Source organism: Varroa destructor, unplaced genomic scaffold, assembly GCF_002443255.2.
Source record: "Varroa destructor unplaced genomic scaffold, Vdes_3.0 BEIS01000002.1, whole genome shotgun sequence".
Taxonomy (NCBI): domain Eukaryota; kingdom Metazoa; phylum Arthropoda; class Arachnida; order Mesostigmata; family Varroidae; genus Varroa; species Varroa destructor.
In genome coordinates this window covers 53033552-53040259 of record NW_019211455.1, presented here as the reverse complement: position 1 = coordinate 53040259, position 6708 = coordinate 53033552, and the positions used below count along the sequence as shown (strand labels likewise).

The 6708-nt window shown below is 39.3% G+C and overlaps 1 long non-coding RNA gene across 1 annotated transcript; it reads right to left on the bottom strand.

Moving 5' to 3' along the window:
• Positions 1–118: 118 nt before the first annotated feature.
• LOC111245452 (uncharacterized) lies at positions 119–1543 on the bottom strand. Its single transcript, XR_015322416.1, has 2 exons — positions 1104–1543; positions 119–490 (listed from the first exon to the last, which is right to left on the bottom strand). It is a non-coding gene; the product is annotated as an uncharacterized LOC111245452 (long non-coding RNA).
• Positions 1544–6708: the final 5165 nt, after the last annotated feature.

Sequence of the window (6708 nt, the reverse complement as noted above, 5' to 3'; positions counted from 1 at the left end):
ATGCATTCTATAAGGCGCCGACATTAACTTTACAGTGTGAAAGGTTCTTTCTTACGAAGAGATAATAAAAGTAAAAATACGTATTTATGTACCAGGTAATAGATAAAACTTTGAATGATCTTTGGTAATCCAGCTGGTGCAATTTAGTCATTTTAAGACGATTGTTCTAAATAACATCCATAGATTATTAGTCGATGTCTAGGTTTTAATGGCGGCGCGGCCTCCGATAGCCGTATCAAGACAGTTCAACAGACTTTCCCTGTTTAAGCTCGTCGCTCCCTCCGCCGTACTCTTTCGATAACATAGCAGGACTAATGTACTAATACAGATAATCTAATTCGTCACCATGCAAATACCCTCGCCTAACAACTGCAGCGTGAAGAAGCGGCTTCATCAGGCTGAAGATAATACGAAAAGCAGCATTGTTGCGTAAGATATGAGTACGTCGCAGGCGATACGGCTAACTGCCATTGGTGAGCGATGTCAAAACCTGCAATTGGTACGACAGAGAAGTCGTAGCACTAGTAAACACATTGGTAGATTTCGTGGTAACAAACTACATGTTTCTATAACTAGTACAAATGTAGAAGGGAAATTCGATTTACCGGCGGAAAAATGTATTCCGTCCTCAAATGTTGTGTCACTTCGAAGAGTGCTTAGGTTTTTGCATGGACATTAGATTATAGCATTCGCCCATTTACTTTCGTTATTGAATTGCTGAAGTATTTAGCCCAAATAATTGAAAATCCCCGCATATCAAAAACAAGTCGTCTGCTATTGATGCGAGCGGTGATGTCAACAGAACTTCGCCTAAGAGCAAAATGGGCGTGATCGGGCCCTATGCCACAAACGTTTGTCCAGTTACCCACACGACTCATAATAACGGACGTATTACCCAACAAAATTTAACTAACACGTATAGAACAAAGTTAAAAACAGGAAGCTATACGAATAATGACTATACGCGACTTTATACACTTTTAATATTCTCACCAAGACGTATCTTGCCAGCGATGACAATACACGCAGTAAAACAATTTAAACCTTCGTCTCGATTTCCGAAAGGATAATAAACCTATAACAAGGTATATATAATAACTTACAAGGAGAAATTGCGTTATGCAAATACAATTCTCGCACACGCTGAGACATTAGGCTTGATCCAACGCTCACCCGTGATGAGACGGCACAGGCACGAAAATGAAATAAATACATTACTTCCGTGCTGCCCGTCCCTCGAGGGAAGCAGATGTCGGGCAGAGCCAACTGCATGGCGTGCACCCGTCGGGAAAGGAATGCTTTATTCACACGTATTTCTTTGTACGTAGGAAATGCACAAGGCACTCAGGGTCAGGATTTGGCTCAAAGTTTTCTAGAGACGCTACCAGGGTTTGTAATTGTAAGAGCAATGCATGGAGGAGCTATTCTAGAACGGAATGATTTGCGAAGACCACATGAGCTGCTTGTAGCTTAGTCGACTCACGATAAGCTAATGGTGCCAATGTGCGGGTGGTGTGTAACATCGCTAATGTGTACCTTTGCGAGCAAAAAAGCATACGACAATTTCGACACGAACTGGCTGTTGATAGGTTTTGGGTGAAGATGGATCGAAATAATTATAACCGGAAAAAGAGTACACTAATAAACCCCTAATAAAATATTATTTTATCAAAAGCATGGCTGAAATGTTTGTTGAAACCAGCACTAAGGCTAGTTAGTGATCTCTTCCTGGGTATCGCTGTTTAAGCTGCTATGCTCGTATGCAATTTGCAACCAAAAGTCTTGTTCTATCACAGTAAGTCCATACCGTTAATATCCTTAAATTTTATCATCTAATGAAACTTGGCCAAAGCAGAATTTGATCGACCTAGGCAATACCCACCGTCAAATGAATAGCCGTAAATTGTCACTTAACCGGCAGACCTCTCATGAGCATCTTTTGAATGAAACCAATTGCATTCGATGTGAACATAGGCCCCCTGATGCATTGAAGTGATTGCTGATTGGTACATTAATTAATTAATAGAAATAAATTAAATCGGTGCGTCATAGAAAGCAGTATTTGAACATGCGTCTGGACGTAGTGCTTGTTTGTATTTGGGTCTGGACCATTAGAGTAATATTGAGCCTTACGACGGAAGACCGGATGTGAAACACGAAAAATGGTCAAGTAAATACGTGTACTTAGCTCACGTAGAATCGTTGGACTACCAAGGGCAACAACAAGAATTAAAAAAATACCATTGTACTTTTTCGAAGAACCTATACGCATATTATTATCAATGGGACTTCGCTCTTTTTGTTCAATGTAGAAATGTTCAATGATTCCTGGATATTTGGAGCTTTGGCGTTGACGTGCCTGATCTTCCTCTGATTAGCACCGAGTCCGATAGATGCGCGAAATATATAAACATGTTTACAAAACTCAATAGCGACAGTCTGGCCAAAATAGAGCAATTCGAGTCGAACTATGAATGCCTGTAACTTCGCAGATATCTTAGTAATTTGTTAAGCATACACCATTTAAAAGAAGCATGAAGGGTCAACTAGCTTTGTAAATGTACATATGTAATATTATACAGTGGATTTGATACGATAACGAAGGCAAGAAGGGCAACGCTCATTTTTACAAAAGAGCCAAAAATAGAGCACGCCATGTAGAAGCTTTTTCTTGGCCAGGTTTGGCTGCGGCTACCGCGTACCAATCGCTATGACACTTGTCTTCTAGCTTTCTGCCTTGATAAAAGCTTGTCTATAACTTTTCAACTAAAACAAAAATACTTTTCCTGGAAGAACCCCAAGTGTTTAAAACAATGATGGGAGTTGTGGTATACGGTTACTTGTCCAAATCTTTAACAGTAAATTACAGGCGGTGAAAGTGGAATGCTGACGCGTTTTGGGTTAAAACCACACGCGGAAAAATATGAATTATTAACAAAAAAACACACAAAACTCAAACAAGAACGATCCACGTGTAACCCACTATTACTAGCAGCCTGCTTAAGTAGTTTATCAGTGATTGTGGCAGCATCCTAAATTTTCAAGGTCGTCTAGAAACATCCATAAGTATTTGCAACATAACAAAACAAATATCATACTTCATTTTTCAACTCTTTTTACGTCCTTCGTATTTAATAGTACCCTTTAGCGTGTGTGTATAGATTAAACTTTTTCAAAATAACTCACTACGTAGAACCCCTTCCTTGCTAAGATCCGAAATGACGATAGTTAATCTCAGCAATCGACCTTGCTGAACGAAGTTTCGATCTCGTTGTTAAGATACGTTATCGACCGGAAGTCATTTTGATATACAGAAGACAATTATTCCTAAGGATCTTCAAAGAAGAAAATTTGCACGGTACTTGTTCTGCGTTTCACACATAAGCAATTATCGTATGGTACTCGTTTAGATAGGAGCCAACAGGAAAGGGAATCGTAGTAGTTTAAAAATTTTGGGTTCGGGCCATAGCCTCTTGCGACACTGACCGTCAAAGCGCCTTATGAATTAGGTAGAGGCGTCGCGAACTGCTTTTAGAGAAGGGTCATACGCTTCAGATTTGAGGCAAATTTCATTGTATCGTTCCTTTTAATTATCTACTATATCATGGCCGCAAGAAGTCTTAGTGTATTTAGACGTGTATCTACGTTTGAAACAATTTCTTCACCGGCGGGTTATAGCCGTGGAACTCTTTTAAATGTGTTTGATCCATGAACAGAGAAACATTATCACGTAGATGAAAACGAAGGAGTTATAGAAATTAGATTACAGGAATTCGTTCCTGTATACCCCCTAGTAACTGTAATCCTTAACTGACCTTTAATGGCGCCCGGCTCTCATGAACTTGAGAGGATTTCGTTCGAATGGGCGTCGTCGTGTAGTATGGAACAATTCCATTTTCTTCCAAGTTAGCAACTTAGTCGGTCTGCACAACACAGAGCGATGAAAAAGTAACTCTCAAGTTAACTTTCAACAAACCTGAGAATATATTGTTCAAGATGCTACTTGAAGATTACTTTCTGCTCGTAGATGTCTATGGCCCTGAAAGATTTTCACAGTTAAAATTATGAGAACAGATTGTTTCTGTTCCGAATATAATAGGCAATGGAGAGAGAAGCTTGTTTTTTTCGGGAGGGCCAATCCAAGAGAGTGTGACCCTCCTGAAGAAAACTTTACGACAATTAAATCATATGTTAAATTAGAACTTGCGAACCTTTCGTCCCCGAAATGAACAGACATTTTCACTAACTCCTTGCAAACCGACTGAGCGATTATTTTAGACTTAGAAACTTTTATTTTAGACTTAACTTAGAAACCAACTATAAGTTTGTCATAATCGAGTGTACTACAGAAATGCTTTGTCATCAATTTTTTGTTGAATAGGGGTCCATTTGTGATTATGTTTATTTGTGATTACGGGATACAGTAGTTATTTATACCGTAAAAGATGATGTTAATAAAATAACTGAAACTCATCTATTGTTGAATTGTATTTTCGGACAATTAATGAAGGTCTGAGCGATTAGTAGTTTAGCTAACTAGAATATAAGCGCCTATACTTTTGGTCTGCAAATAGATCAGAAACTGCTATTCACTAAAAAAAAAAAGAAAAAGAAACGTTTTACTTGCCATCAGAAGCAACAGCAAAAGCTCTATCGCTCGCCATTTCAATTCCATGTGAGCTCCATAAAAATGGCACAATTCTTCATTTAGCCACACATATGTAGAAAAAATATACTGCTCATGTATAATTGTTAATATTAGCAATAAAATATGTTAGGGTCAATGGTTTTCTACCTAGTATTTGCACGTATGTAGCCTTTGAACAGGCGGAGCCTGTATCCGAAGTATGTGCTAATTTTAGGGTAGAAGTGGTTTGCAGTGCCGGTGAGTAGGAGACACGAGCTATCATCAGATAATTGTCTTAAAATAGAAGATCAAAACAAACGGCTGCATTCGATGATCACTGATTTGTTACTGGCGAGAATTCCGATTTGTAAGTCCCGCGTGGGCTAAATGAAGATGGATCATACATGATAGACTGACTCTAATGCGGTTTTCTTTTTCCCGCAAATTTTTCATTATTGACCATGACAGAGTAAATACTACGGGGATCGATGTTTTCCGTAGTTATTTTATGCTCTTAGTTTGTACTCATAGGCGGTACTCATACGTACTGTTATCAAGTCAGCGCCTGATAATCGACCCACCTGTGTGCAGGGACCTGTGTTTTGTTTACCGTTAGCAAAAGCCTTATTAGTCGTGCAGTAGGCCTTTTATGTTGCTGGAAAGGCATTTTTTGCAATAAAAAAGGTACACCTTTGTTTCTTACAGACGGCTGAAGTTACGTCAAATAGCAGATAGAGCATATGACTCTGGAGGCGATCATTGTATGGACAGAATCGAAGCTGTCATCATTACCATATATAAAAATCGAGTCGCTTGCACCTTTCGACAAGGACGCTGCTCTCATAGCAGCGTGTTTTCCCTCGAAAATATCGTCTTTAGTTACGTAATCCAGATAGAAAGTTAATAGTCAATTACAATACCATCAAGTTAATGAAGTTTCAGAATCAATCGTTCCTGAAAACTTCAAAGCCGTTCAAAGTCGTTATGGTTCTTCGGTAAAAAAATAACGTTCTTTAACTAGTAGTTAAGGGGACCTTCTCTAGATACAGTATCAGTTTAATTTCGCACTACCTGTTATAGATCCCTGCCATCTGTGACACTGATGTATTCGTTTTATTCATCTAATACCATCTTTAAAAATGTCTCTTTGACACATGTTAATGTTTTACGTTCCATATATAACAACCACGTATTCAATAGCCATTCTACTTTAAACGGGGTGTAAAACTGAGAAGGTGCCGCGTGCCTTTCCGAAGATTCCTGAGCAATCTTCAGGGCGCCTGACTGCCCCTGCGGCAATTGCCGCAATTTGACATCTTCGCTAACGTACCACCCTAAACTATAAGAATTACATATGGACACGACGAGACATCCGGTATTGCTCTCTCGGCCCAGTCAATCAACGATTCTGGTCACAGTAACAACAACTCAGCATCCAGGCGTCTACTCCACTATATCCAATTCAACCCCACTAAAATTAAAATAAGAGTAGTTCTTTTCGTTATTCGATGACTCTGCGTGCTGAATCAAAGGCTAAACAAACGACCGGGAGCTACATATAGAAATGTTTAAATATTTAAATTCGTAGTTGTAGCGGAGTCGAGATGCGGTTGAATTGAAACTGTGTTTAGTTTGCGTTACTGCCCAATGTCGTGGTATCAGTCACTTAGTGTGCCAGTTTATTTATTCGTAAAGGAGATCATTCTAATGAAACGAAACGTGTTGTACCTCAATTGAAAATGAGGTCGGGGTAAAAATTCGGATAGACCGTAACAAAGAATCGTTGCCTATGCTTTGTTTTTTTTTGTTCATGTCGAGTCGATTAGCGCGTGGATCTGACGGCGACTGGCGCGCGGTTAGTTCCGGTCAAGCGAATTTTGAAATTATGTTTGGATGCTACAAATCACCAGTGAAGACGACACAGTGTTTACGTGACTCACGTCAAACGAACCTCAAAACGACGGTCGGGAACACAGGCTTACCACTTAATCTGTTGATGTTCACTGGATGTACTAACCAAGTACAGGCAAACGAATAGGCCATATTCGTTGTTCTGTACTGAAGATTTACTATGTTTATAC